Genomic DNA, 13355 nt, shown 5'->3' on the forward strand with positions numbered 1-13355 from the left:
GTCTTAATGGGAAGATCCCTGCAATGAAACTCTTCACACCTGTGACATTCTGAAGCCGATGCCACAGACAGAATTTAGTGGAACTCTCAGTTATTTTAGACCTGTGCTTCTCAGGTTTAAATGTGTAAATATGCAGATTCATGTTTTGTAAGGAGAGTCTGGATTTCTATTAAACTTGTAGCTGATGTCACTGTAGCTGGTTAGTGGATCCCATTTTGAGTAGCAAAGTCTCAATTTTTTGTTGGATCTATCACATAGACTTGAAGGCTTGTTTTTTAGTTCAGGAGGGTGGCCACAAGATTTGTGGAGCTAAAATTACCAGTACCAGTTAGGGTTAGGATGGGCTGTGTGCCCCTACTAATGGCTTAAACAAGAAAATTTCTTTCTTGAGGTAAGCAACCCAAGGATGGTAAGATGGCTCTGTGGTGTCAAAGATCCATTTTCCTTCTTTGGGGCTTGAGATGGCTATTAGGATGACCGTTGTTTAGTTATAATTGAGCCAGTAAGAAACATCCAGGTGCTAGAAAAGGGCATGTCTTATACCTCTAAGCATGATTCTTGGAATCCACACAAAAGTTCTCTTTACCTCTTATATGCCAACTGGTCTCACAACCACAGCTAGCTGTAAAAGAGACTAAGCAGTAATGTGCACATCTAAAAAATGGAATTCAGTTTGAAGGCAGGGGAGGCTGGACTTTGGGGACAAATAAGAAGCCTCTGCTACAGGATTTCTGAACTGATTTTGAGGACAAGGCCTACAGTTCTTCATGCATTAAAGCTAGGTCCAGCAATTAACAAAGTAACCCTGGACTTAACCTACATAGATCTTAGCATTTACACAACGAAGGATTGAGACCAGATGACAAACAGCAAGAGTCTAAAAAGGAAGGAATGAGATGGCCACCTGACAGTAATGACAGTTCTGAGAAAACTCCGGTCTTGTCAGGTGAGAACAGTCTCTACTTCCACACGATGCAGGTTTAGAAGTTGCTCTTTTGCGGTATTTCCTTTTATTCTCTGGCTCAGCCTGAGATGTTCACTATGATTTAGGGTGGGAATTATGCTGTTTTATTGTCCTATTTCTTTTCCACTTCTGAAAGTGTTTCCATAGGGATAACACTTTCAAATTATTTAATAAGTAGCAGTGAAAGCATAAAGACTAAAGTTTGAAGAATGCTGTTTTTCCTTTTTTCAGAAGTTACTGCCAGTGTAGGGCACCTGTTTCTAATTCCGATTTTAATTGTTCCTTCAAAAGATCAAAGGACATATGTGCTCAGCTTCAGAGAGACACAAAGTGTGCGTAGTGTTGGTCCAGTGACACTATCTCTCCAGCTAGGTGAAATTACAAGGCTGCTGAGTATTGAGAATCGCACATAGCTTATGAAAGTCGAGAATGGGGACTCGTAATAATATATATGCTATCCAACTGAAAGAGTTCTTTTAAGAGAAAAAAAACTTTGTCACATGAAGCTTTATTGTATATTTTCCATTAAAGCATGTAACATCCCACAAGATTCACGGGGTCTATAGATGCCATATTCTAACTAGAAAACACCCATGCCTAGTCCTATTTAAGCTACTAGCAGTGAATGTGCATGGCTCTCTGATGGTGTACAGAGCAACCATGTGTAAGGGGTGCATCTCAGTCTGCATGGGGGCATCTTACGGATCAATTTTTATCCTCTGTAATAAACAAAATTGGAATCTGGGGATTTGTGTGGTTATTAAATTCAGTTTCCTTCTCTCACTCGTGAAAAAAGAAATCCATCTTTTTAAAAAAACAATCCTATGCATAAAACTAGAAACTAAGGAAATGTACCTTGAGACTTTAGATATTTCTGTGTTTTTTTTGGCATCTTAACTTAAAAAGTCTCAAAATTATAATAGCTTCCCAAACTTTACAATATGCACATATAAATATTAGTATAATAGCATATATATTAATTTTTATTAAAAAGTTTAAAAATCACTATCATTCAGAGTCCAGCCAGGAAACAAAACAAACAACATCCAGTAATCAGAATAAGCAAAGTTTAAAAAAATTTAAATAAGAATCATTAAGTAGTAAGTAGGGATTAATTATGAAGCCGTAAAGAGCGCAGGAGAATACAGTGTCTGCAGAGAGTGAAGCTGCTGGCTCTAGCGCAGACAGATGCCAAGGAAGGGGAGATCAGGGAGTGGTCTCCACCCTTCAGTGGTTGGAGGAGAAGCTTGCTAAGGTGAGGCTGACTAGCAACTAGTGAGGAGGAAGTCTCCTGCTGGGTAGATGCAAGTGAAAGTGACTGGGAAATCAGCTAGAACACAGGTAGAACTCTCTCGGTAAGTGCATGCTGGGTCGCCTGCCAGACATCTGGGATGCTGGCTCTGGCACCCCTGAGCTTGATACGATGGTGCCTAGAGGGCTGTTGCTGAATCTTGGGAAACTGAGCACTACTGGTGTCCCACACGCCCGGTGTTCGAGGAAAATACTTCTAGTACTGTACCGAAAGTAGAAAAGACACTATTTTCCTCTCCACTGTCTCTCTGTTGCCCTCGAAGGATGATGTGTAGAACTGCACCTCTTGACTGAGGAGAAGTGTTTAGTGGGTCCAGTTTAATTATCACAAGGCAGGGCAATGAAGGGTGGTAGATTTGGACTTTGGGAGCAAAAAAATACACTTTTTAAATTTAAGTAGTTGAACGCATATTTGAATTATTAAAATGGAAAAATAGGATATTTATTGCAGCTTTATGGAAGTTAATTATGATTGAGAAATCAGTATTTGTCTAAGGGAATTTATGGAAACATTTTGTAATTTAGAGAGAAAAGTCTGTGGATCAAATTAAAACACTTTAATCAAATTAAAATGATTTCATCTGAAGGATCTAAGATATTATTTTGTCTAATTACCCCATTCTAGAAGTCAGAAGGAGACAGAAACCCAGAAGAATTCAGAGACTTGTTGAAGGCTTAAGAGTTAGTGAAAGAGATAAATCATTTGATCAGTGAATACGTACTTACTATTCAAATGTGACCAGGTCCCAAGTGTGTCCAATGTGTAGGAGCAGAGTAGAGAACAGAATGGAGATTGTTCCTGTGCCCATAGAGCTTAGATTTTAGTAGGGGGAAATCAAAAAATATAGAAGCACAGGCTTACATAGCAATTCAGGTAGGTTGGGTATTAGATGTACTATGACAAAAAAATAAGCAGATAAAAAGATATAAAATATTGTAAATGGAATAAGGTGGAGAAGGCCATCCCATTTATATTGATATTATATTTATGTTGATGCCATTTGAGCAGAGACCTGAAAGGTGTTGTAACTCCCAATCTAAAATATTCAAATAAGCAATAGTTATAAAAATCAAATTTAATAAACCATTTGTATTGGTGTGAATGCTTTTCTGAATATAAACATGTGTGTCCAGTTAGTAAGCCAACTTGACTAGTGCCACAGTCCCAGTTCTGCCATCTTATTTTTAGAAAGGGAATTACAGGGACCTATTTGCACTATGTTTCAGTTGATTACATCTCAGGAAACAAGGGAGATGTTGGCAGGAAACCTGGTTACAATGGACACTAAGCTACATTCTGCCTTTTCAAAAGTGAGACTGACCACATATTTTGACAAGTTTCAACTGGTTACTAGATTTCTGACTGTTCAGATATTGCAGATCTCCTAAGGGCAATGTTGAAAATCATTCAACAGTTAGTGCCCCACTAAGATGATATTTCAGCACTGAGATATTTCTTAATTATGTGTTTCCACTGTATGTGTAAATAGGGAATAAAAGTTGCTGAAATGCCATTAACAATAGCTGTTGAAATTTTGCTCTTTAGAAACTGTATGCTCAGAAAGGGAGTTGAACATTTGATGGTTAATATGTGATCAGGTTATTTCCTGACAAATACAGCTGACTTGAAATTCATATAATTCATATCCTTGTCAAGCTTTGAAAACCTTGTCTTAAATAGCCACTGTAGCCATAAACATGCAATGAAGATTTAGAAGGTAGAGGAAAATTTTTTTTCATGGGTATTTTGAAAATGTTATCAAAATTTTAATTGATTACAATTGACCCTTTTTGAAATATAACTTGAAAATTTAGGACTTAGTGCTAGTCATCATGGTTTTTAAGATTTGTAACTCTGGGGCCAGGGATTTAGCTCAGTGGTTCCAGCACCTGCCTCACAAGCACAAGGTCCCAAGTTTGATCCCTGGTATCAAAAAAAAAAAAAAATTGTAACTCTGTTAATTGATGTAAAATGAATTGGGTTAATGTTTTGATTTGCCAAAATTTTGATTCTTTCAAAAGAGGCTGTATTGAAATTTTGCATTGATCAAAACAAAATCATTTTCTTGTAAAAAAGTTCTTTGGTTATTGAAATCACTTTAGTGACTTGCTGTTTAACAGAGTATAGATTAATGAATACAAGTGTTAAATTTAGTCAAAACTACAATACAAATGGACATATTTTAAATGTGTTTATCTTGTTAATATCTCTCATAATTATAGAAAGACATTTTTTCCTTAAATCAGCACTGTACATGGAAGATTAAACTGAAAGAAATCTTTAAAAATTTTAAGATATTACATAATTGAAATAGTAACTTTAAAAATTCTAAGGTTTTGTATCTTTTCACTCAGAGAAGCATAAAATTGAGCAAATGCATCTCAATGATCAAAAAATTTAAAAAATCAGATGAAAGAAGATTTTCTTCCCATATTAAAAAATACACATGCAGTATAAGACATAGAGTGCACCATCAGATAACTGTCACGTGTAATTCTCTGTTATATTTCATCTTAATAAGTTTTTAGTTAGTTTTCCAAGCAAAGCAGGTGATAATTAAATGTGCCTGGAGGCCTCTGGGGAACTTCCAATTACCGTCCTCACAAGAAAACTTTTCCCTCAGTTCTGTGATGAGAGACAAGCACCGACCCCTGGATTTATGTTCGCCACATGAAGGAAAAAGAAATATTTTGTAAAGAGCAATGAATGAAAATGGACAAAAGTTTTAAACAAGTTCCTTATCTCTTTTTAGTCCTCAGATACCTTATGTTGAATAGCCAGATCATTTTATTATTGCAAATGCCATGGTTGTAATCTTTTATTGCTTGCAGTATAGGCCTACAGCATTAAGTTACTATAAAATTACATATAGTTTAATATATCTGTACAACACCTTTAAACAAGCTTCTCTAGGCAAGAAGGTTATCCGTCTTCTAAATCTATTATTCCATTGTACATCTTGATAGCCTACCATTGCTCCTAGCCATGTTTAAGCATTAAATAGTGCATTATTATTTCACATAAATCAACTAGAGATGTGTGAATTCATAAATTTTGCATTTGCACAGACAGTATTTTAAACGTTTTACTGCTTCGTGGGAACTCAGTGCACAAGCCTGTACACAAATCAGAACCTGAGAAATTTCAATAAAATTTAATATCACAATTACATCTTCTAAAAGCCAGTGCATACATATTTTAGGTGTATTTTAACTGAGTCCAAAAATAAAAGTAAAATTGAAGAGTGGATTTTTTGGTTGGAGTTTAGTCAGCTTTGTGATAATAGGCTAATAAGTACTTTGTTTTTTAAATTCATCATTGCAAAATGATATAAAGAGAATCAAGCCTTATATAAAGGTAAGATGAAGGAAAGATATATCAACACCAGAAATCTTAGCAATTGCCTTTAAGTTGTTTAATGTAATGCAAATAAAAAGTAGTACAAGGTTGATCAGCCTATGTTACAATTAATATATAACGTTATAGTTGAATAAGAAATAATCAAATATTCATAATTTTGGGGTTCAGTTACATGTGGTTAACAATTGTGACTTTTCTAGGGGTCTTTATGTGATTCTATTCAATTCAGAAGATAGCTGTATTCTATTTTCTAGGGATTTGTGAGGAGTGATAGTTTACTCCTTCTTTAAAGCTTTCATTACTTTCCCCCCAATCGGTTCATTTTGAGGTTTCCACTTAGTAATGTCACAAAATTGAATGCATATGAGTGATATGGTTTTGGGAAGATTTCTACTTTAGTATATGTGTGGTGAAAATTATATTTCCCTTGAAATAATTTCTAATGCATATAATTAACTGCACAAATGACACAATAATTTGAAAACGACATATTTATCACCTAGAAACAAGTGATGTGGAAAGATAAATTGCTGTGAACATAGAACTGGCTTGTAATCATGGTTCAATTCTGGGCAGAGCTTAAACAATAAAAGAGAAAAGGGGAAAAAAGCATTTTCATGAATTTTTTTGGACTTTTCTCATCTGAGACTCTTACCACTAGATAATTCCCCAGGGTAAATAAGTGAAAAAGGTAGACAAAAACAATACCATACCACAGGCCTTTCCTTCTTATGTTTTCATGATGAAGACTTATTACAATAAGAGATCAGTTTCTGGTTTTTAAAATACATTTAGATACTTTCTCTGACATTCTGCAGCCCGCCCTTTCTATTTTGATGAACTAAAAAGTTCAAATCTAAGGTTAACAGTACCAGAAGATCATTGTTTAGAGATTAATCTCCATCGGGCAATAAGCACCAGACAGAGTGAGTCTTTAGAAGCCTACAGCTACTCACAATAATGACAGCATTACCATACCCAGGCAGGCTCTGGAATGTTAAAGCAGATATAGTTACCATCCATAAAAAACTAATGGAAGCTTCTCTCTTTCTCTGATGAATGTTGAAAATGGAGTGGCTTAAATAAAAAAATCACTTCCCTTATTATGATGTTTGACTATTTAGCATTCGTTGGTTTGGGGTCTATTTAGTTTTTGATGGTGTGTCTACTCCCTAGTTTTCTTTAGTGTGTATGAAGTTTTATCTTATTGTCTGGGTGTTGAATTGGAAGGATATAAGGAAAAAAAGATTCATTATGGAAATTACATTTTTTGAGCTGAGCCAGAAGGCACAGTCTTACTTTAGCTCTTGTACAAGCAAGACTTAGTGTTATGCATGTATATTATGTGTATATAATGTTTACATAGCAATATATATATTTATACCACACAAGTGGCCCTACTACCATTCTTCAAATCCCTCTATGTTTCAAAGAATGTGTGGAAACAATTGATGGCTGTAGAAAGAGCTAGTATAAATAAACATGTTTAAAAATTCTAAGTGTATGTCAGCACCATTTAAATAAATAGATGTATCTTTTTTCATGACACTAACTTTCCCTGTTAGAGGGTAAATTAGAAGAAAAAGATGAACAATGAATATATTGAATTCTAAAACAATGAATTTGCTTCATCTTTAAAAAATATGATTGAACACATGAATGTTTTTATTTGAAAGAAAACGGATTCTTTTGATTACAATACTCAGCAGTTCACTTTTCACTGGATAAACCACAGTTAAATATTCTTAATAAATATTAGCACATTTTAGCACTGACTTTGTTTTATCTTCTGTTTGCATGTTGATTAATTCACCTTAAATAAAATGTTCAGGCTTAAAGAGAAATCTAGATGGCAGGCCAAAAGTACGCAAGAATTGGTTGATCTTAATTTGTGTAAGTTTTGACTCTATTTTGTTTAATATGCTCATTAAAGATGTAGTATAAACTATTATAATGAAAAATGCCACGTCTTTGACACCATTTGTCTCCTCAAATGAACTATAGATTAATATAATTTAGATTTTATTAGTATCTGCGCAACTAATAACAATGTGACATTGCCTTTTCTTAAAAACAAAATACCACATTTCATAAATAAAACTGAATGAAATGAGAATGTGTGCAGTAAGACATCCTGTATTCTCTTTGTAAGCTACTTTTATCTGCTGAGAGGCAAAAAAACAGTGTAGTGGAGATTGCACAAGCTTTAGTGTAATAATCCCTTACTTGGAAAAGTAACTCTACCATTGAACCCTCCCAAGCTAGATGGCTTACTGTCCCTGGACTTTCCTGTCATCTTTCATATCATAAAATGATGACTGTCGTTTCACTTGTAGACAGATGCAGCCACGAAACCATGGAATCTGAGCAGCGACAATGGATGTCAGCTATATTCACCAGTATAAAAGAAATCTCATTAATACTATACTTGGAGTTCCTCTCTTCTAAATTATTCACCACGGTACCTTAGACTGTTGTGAAGACTAATTAATGTACTATGGCCTTTTCTATTTCATTGGTTTTATGGACAACTGTTTTGTGTTAGACCTTGTATGGTGTTATGCCATTTCAACAGGAAGAGATAGAATGTTTATACCTGAAGAAGTTAAGGATCGCAAAGATTAAATAAATTACCAAACCATGTAGCTGGGAAATGGTATGACTGGGACCCTAACCAGGCTTATTTCTAAGCACTGTATTCTCACGTACCAAGTAACTAATGCAGTTTAGTTCCTTGAATCCAAATGCATGGAAACATCAAAGATTCTGTCTTAGCCCAGGTTTTTTAAAAAAAAAAACAGAGTCCATGACAAAGATTGCAATGTTGGGACTTGATTTGAAAAGTACAAGCCTAGTCGAAAGAAATAAAGGTGAAAACAGGGGTGGTAAGAGAAATAAACAGTGACAGGAAATAATGTAATAGATTTATCACTGTACTGGTTCTTGTTTCAGAACAAGCCACAAAGAGACATTGTAAGTAACTGGGCAAGTGCATCTGTCTGGCTGGTACAAGATTTATCTCCCAACAGGTTGCAAGGAAGATTTCTACCACCGAGTATTTGAGGGGCAAAGAAAGAGAAAATGTTGCTGTCTTCACATTTCCTTCCCTCCTCATTTGTTTCCTACTGCTCAGAGTTCTTCCTCAGGTAGGAGTTTTCTTTTTCTTTTTGTATTGCATTCTCTAGCTCATTGGTTGATCACTCAGAATACCAGGTCTCTTATCATGTGTATAGTGTTTTATCCATATCTGGAAATAACTTACAGGTATGGCTATAAATTGAGAGCTAAAAGGTAGGACCTGACATACTCAGAGCTTAAATTTGGAAGATAAGGTATAGTTTGAATTGCAAAAAAAATGGAAGATGGTACTAAAGTTCTAGAAGGCAGACAACACAGAAAAAAGATGAGGAAACATGTAGGATATGTGTCTGATATGGAACCTTTAAATGATTCGTTCGGTTAACATTTATTGAATGTTAGCAGCATGGTAGGCACTGTTCTATATACTGGAGAAACATCAATGAAAAAGTTTAGGAATCTCTGCTTTTATGAAGTATGGTGGTGACTCTTAGTTGTCAACTTGACTGGATTGGGAAAGATCTAGAAAACTGGTAAAGTACATTTCTGGGTGTGTATGTGACGATGTTTCCAGAGAAGATTGGTTAGCTGAGTTGGGTAGACCCACCCTGAACATGGGCAGCATAATCCAATATTCTGGGACCCCAGTGTCACCAAAAAGAGAGAGAAGGTCACCTGTGCATGCACTCAACCCTTCTTGAGCAGGTGTGTTTTTGCTGTTAATGTCGTATGGACATCAGACACCATATTTCTCAACCTTTGAATGTGGACTTGCACCAGCCACTCTCCAGAAAGCTTTGAGGCCTTCAGCATTGGACAGGGGCTGCATCAATGATTCCTCTTGTTCATGGGCTTCCAACTCTTGGACTGAGTAGCTTTGGGTTTCCCTGGCTTTCAAGCCTGCAGATAGCCATTGTAGGACTATTTAGCCTCATTATATAAGCCAATCTAATAAATCTCCTCTTATAGTTATATATATTTCATTGGCTGTGTTCCTCTGGAGAACTTTGACTATGCATGAAGTATAGGTTCTAGTAACAAGAGAGAAAAAGTGAAATATATATTATATAAATTACATATATAACTATATAATATATAATACATTATACAATATATTGACATATAATATTAATATATTATATATAGTATTATGGAGGAAAACAATGCTTGAAATGTGGATATGAGGTCCTTGGAAACAAGAGTAGTCGAGAAAGTTGTTATTGATAAGACAGCATCTAAATAAAGTCCAAAAAGAATGCAAAAGCAACCACGACTGGCAAGGGATAAGCTGCACATTCATGTAGCAGCAAGGCGGTGAGTGGGGCTGGAGAGGAGTGTGTGGTAAGAGACTAACATGAGATAAAATCTGGGTCATGTGGGCTCATGTAGGTAAAAGTAAAGACTTCATCTTTTGGATTAGTTCAGCATTGTTGGTCTGGTTGACTAATTTATTCATCATAAGAACCCCAAAAGAGAGACAGCATTATTCCCATTTTATGGATGAACAAACTGAGCCTCATACTGCTCAAGAGAATTGTCCAAAGTCATAGCTAGTAAAATATCACATAGGAATGAATTCATAAAAATTTTATTAGGAATGAACACACCTGATCAAGGGAAATCTATGCAATTCTGATTAGATTTCAGAATCAAAATGCCTGAGTATTAGCAAGCACCAGGAATAAAGTCATTCCATAGTTCTCTTGAAAAACAGTTCTCATTTACTCCTACAATAACTCACTGATGTAGGTAGTATTATTGTTTCAAGTTTATACGTGAAGAGCTTTAGATATTTGAGAAAATTACCTAAAGAGATGCAGTTGGATAGTGACAAATGAGGAAATGAATACATACATTCTGTTTTTAGAGTCTGTGCTATTAATTAGTTACCATTACTATGTGTCATACTTTCTTCCTCAAACTTCTTCCAAGTCTCTCTCTCTCTCTTTCTTTCTTCTTGTATTTTTAACTAACACATAGTAATTGCACATATTTATGAGGTAGGCGTGATACTCCAGTACGTATATACAATATATAATGATCAGATCAGGATAATTAGTGTATCTCTTACCTCATTTATTATTTCTTTGTCTTGGGAACATTAAAAATCTTCCCTACTAGCTATTTTGAAATGTGCAATTAAATGTTGTGAACCATGCTGTAGAACATAAAATGTTATTGCCACCATCCAATTGCATTTATCTTCAATTTTGAAATGTAACCATACCTTTCTTGATCCTTTCAGATAACACCTTTTGTGACCTATTATAATATTTTGTCTTTGAAATGAACAAAATAGTAACAACTTCTCATATATTTTTGTTTCTTATTGTTTCTGTAAGGTTGTGCCAAGATATCTTTTTTTTTTTGTATTTTTTTTCCATTAAGTTTATTGGTACATTTTAGGTATAAAATACAGTTACATTCATCATTAGGATCTTATGTATCTTGGTTCTTATTTTTTCCCCTTCCCCTGCCCTCCCTTCCCTATTTGCAAAAACTTTGTTTCCATTTTTTTCCTTTTATCATATTTTTTCTTTTCCCTTCTTTTTTCTCCTACCCCTCCCACTTCCCCTACTCCTTTAGACTTTTTATTCCTATTTCACAATATCAATTACACATTTTAAAAATTACAATACCAAGATCTAGAAGACATTACCACAGATTTTACAGAATTTAAAAGGATGTGGAAAGCATATTACAAAAATCTTTTTTGAAATGAATTTGACAACTTCTAAGAAGTACCTTGAAAGACAAATTAATGAAACTAACTCTGGATGAAATATAAAATTTGAATAGCACCTATTAAAGAAAGTGTATTCCTAGCTTGCAAACCTATCTATATGACAACAGCAGGCTTGTATACATTTTCAACTGATAAATTATATCAAACATTTAAAGCAGAAAAAAGAAGGAACACATCTCCCCTCATTTTAGGAAATGAACATTGTGCTAATACTAAAACTGGATAAAGATAATAGAAGAAAAAAGTATGAACATAGATAAAAATTTGTTTAACAAAACAAACTATTAGAAGTCAGATGTGTGCCAAGATACCTTAATCTCCACTTTTTAGTAATTTTTCAACACTGTTGTTTGATTTACTTCATTATTAATGAATTAAACTATTTGTAAATTGTTTGGGAAATATCAGTGAATAGGAAATTCCCTCAGTTTATCTTCATGTGAATTTGTATTTATTTTGTCTTTGCTTTGAGTGTAATTTAGCTAGGTATAAAATTTTATGTTACAGTTCTTTAGTTGTTTTCTGGTATCTCTTTTTACTGAAGAGAATTATTCATCATTCTTCTTTTTCTTCTAGATATTTTTTCTTCATTTTAAAAATTCCATATTTCACTATAATATATTTGAAGAAAAATCAATGTGCTCAGATTTGTTTTCTTTTTCATATGAAAGTTTGTTTCTTTCATTGGTTGTGAAAAATTCCATCATATTCCTTTGACTATTGCCTCTTCTCTGTTTTACTGTCTTCACAAATTCTTATTAAATGCAAACTTGATATTTTTCTATTTTCTCCATGTTTTCTTATATATTTTCCATATTTTGTCTTTCTGATTTACCTTATGAATCCACTCTCCTTTGTATCCAATCAGCTATTTAATTTATGTACTGTGTTATTTAAAAATCACATTAAGTGCTGTAGAAATTTATGTGAGACAAAATGCATACATTTTAAGTGTAGTTTGATAGAAGTTGAGACACGTTTTTAGCTGTGTAACTGTAACCTCAATCAAGATAAAGAATATTTTCATCACAATAAGTTCTCTGTATTCCTTCGAAGTGAATTTCCTTTACTGAGTATCCCAGGGAACACTTGGTCTTATTTATAGAAGAATAAATTGGTTTTTCTTGCTACAGAATTTTATACAAATAAGAACATTTAGTATTTATACTCTTCTGTACCCAGCTACTCTCAAATGAATATGTTTTGGACATTCTTTCACATAATGTTTATTACAAATCCATTCTGTTTTAATGCTGTATAACATTGTATTTTATGAATACAGTACAATGTGAATAGTGGATGTCTGATTTTATTTCTCTATATACATTTTCCTTCAGTAATATGTAAACTGCACATACCTAATCATACTTTTAGTATTATAGGTTAAAAAACCCCAAAACTTGCAAATGACCTGTAAGTAATAAAACGAATTCTAGGGTGTTTCTACTGTTATACTAAAAGTATGGACATAGGGGGAAGTGAAAGTGTAAAAGATTCCATGAGAAGGGTAAATGGATGGAGATGCTTACATCAAGCACAGAAATCACTCTCATAAGAAAAAGTCCAAGAATAAGCACCAAAATTCTGAATACTGAGCTAAGACTTGGTAGTTTATTGTACTATCTTCAGGGAAAGAAATGGTGTTTTTGGAGAAGCACTGCCTTAGGAGAATCAGATATATGGAGAAAGGGTAATGACCCTTGGAGATGTGATAATGAAGGCAAAGAGAGGAACAGAGGGAAGAGTTAAGGCTCTTGAAGAAAAAAAAAGTGAAAAAATTGGCAATGTCTTCTCTTCCTCCCTATGAATGTCCATTTAAGTATTTGTGTTTTATCGAATTAACAGAAGAGGGCACTCTTGAACTAATAACCTTGTCCATGAATTGCTTAGGAATA

The 13355-nt window shown here is 34.2% G+C and overlaps 1 long non-coding RNA gene across 1 annotated transcript in view; it reads left to right on the forward strand.

Moving 5' to 3' along the window:
• The window catches only part of LOC110349779 (uncharacterized), a 168258-nt gene that overhangs the window by 70106 nt on the left and 84797 nt on the right, over positions 1–13355 (forward strand). Inside the window, exon 2 of the long non-coding RNA XR_002396024.2 lies at positions 8666–8782. This is a non-coding gene — a long non-coding RNA (uncharacterized LOC110349779). The remainder of the gene's footprint in view (positions 1–8665; positions 8783–13355) is intronic.

Source organism: Heterocephalus glaber, unplaced genomic scaffold (genome assembly GCF_053883595.1).
Source record: "Heterocephalus glaber isolate CG9 unplaced genomic scaffold, H.glaber_assembly_v1.0 deba00001472, whole genome shotgun sequence".
Classification (NCBI taxonomy): Eukaryota; Metazoa; Chordata; class Mammalia; order Rodentia; family Bathyergidae; genus Heterocephalus; species Heterocephalus glaber.